The sequence below is a fragment of the Myotis davidii genome, unplaced genomic scaffold, assembly GCF_000327345.1.
Source record: "Myotis davidii unplaced genomic scaffold, ASM32734v1 scaffold38, whole genome shotgun sequence".
Lineage (NCBI taxonomy): Eukaryota > Metazoa > Chordata > Mammalia > Chiroptera > Vespertilionidae > Myotis > Myotis davidii.
This window is the reverse complement of record NW_006291383.1, coordinates 6760858-6762350: the sequence shown is the minus strand read 5'-3', so window position 1 is coordinate 6762350 and position 1493 is coordinate 6760858. Positions and strand designations below refer to the sequence as shown.

At 35.0% G+C, this 1493-nt stretch overlaps 1 protein-coding gene across 6 annotated transcripts in view; it reads right to left on the bottom strand.

Annotated features, from left to right (window-relative positions):
* The window catches only part of NCOA6 (nuclear receptor coactivator 6), a 91592-nt gene that overhangs the window by 50433 nt on the left and 39666 nt on the right, over nt 1-1493 (bottom strand). The window lies entirely within an intron of this gene.

Sequence of the window (1493 nt, the reverse complement as noted above, 5' to 3'; positions counted from 1 at the left end):
AAAAAACAGAATGGGGACACTGTAATATTTGTGAGCAAAATACCATTTTCCCTTTCATTAACTGCAATATAAATAGATATCCACCAGAGAAATCGATGCAATGAAGAGTAAATAGGTTGTTAAGTGCCCATAGACAGACAAATGGATAAAGATGTGATACACATATACAATGGCATATATAACTTAGCCATAAAAACGAATGAAATTGTGCCATATGTGACAACATGGATGGACCTGGAGGGTATTATGTTAAGTGAATGATTTTACTTATATGTGGAATTTAAAAAACAAAAAAAATAAACAAAACAGAAATAAACTCATCAATACAGAGAATAGATGGTTGCCAGATGGAGGGAGATGGGGGGATGGGTAAAAAAGTTTGTGAAGGCTAAGATTAAGAAGCACAAATTGCCAGTTATAAAAACAGTCATGTAAAATACAGCATAGAAACATAGTCAATAATACTGTAATAACTATATATGGTACCAGATGGGTATTAGACTTATTGGGGTGATTACTTTGTAAGTTACATAAATGTTTAATCACTATGTTGCACACAAGAAATTAATATAATATTGTATGTCAACTTTAATTGGAAAAAAAAGAGTAGATAAGTTGTTACTAATCTATCTCTGAGACATCTGTCTCATGATTAGAACAACATTTGTATAGGATTGTTAATGCCTACAAAATTTTGCCTAATTTGAACCTCATAATAACCTGGTAGGTGATGTCACTAGAAGTGTTCTAATTGAGTGTACCCTAAAGTTAGGGGCAATTTAAATATTACTTGGTTTAATAGTAAAAAGGTCTTTGAGCCCTGGCTGGTGTGGCTCAATTGGGTGAGCGTTAGCCCATGCACCAAAAGGTTGCCGGTTTGATTCTTGGTTAGGGCACATGCCTGTATTGAGGGCTCAATCCCCAGTAGGGTCTGTGCAGGAGGCAGCAGATGGATGTTTCTCTTCCTTTCCTTTCCTCTCTAAAATCAGTCAATCAATTAATTAATAAGTATTTGAAGTAAGTTTTGGGGTGCTTCACGCCTTTAAAATTTTGACTGCTGTTATGCTGGAAAACAGCACCACCTTATGGACAAATAAAAGTATAGCTGGCCTGTGGCTGAGGAGTTGAAAGTTTTCATTCACTCAAGTCAGAATCAGATGATAAAAAAGGAAACTAATGTCCTCAACAAAATTCAGCATTACTACAGAAAGATCATACACCATGACCAAGTGGGATTTATTCCGGGGATGCAAGGATGGTACAATATCCGCAAATCAATAAATGTGATACATCACATAAACAAATTGAGAGATAAAAATCACATAATCTTATGAATCAATGCAGAAAAAGCATTTGACGAAATCCAATACCCTTTCTTGATAAAAACTTCAGCAAAGTGGAAATAGAGGGATCATACCTCAACATAATAAAATCCCTATATGACAAACAGACAGCCAACATCATACTCAATGAGCAAAAACTAAACCCATCTT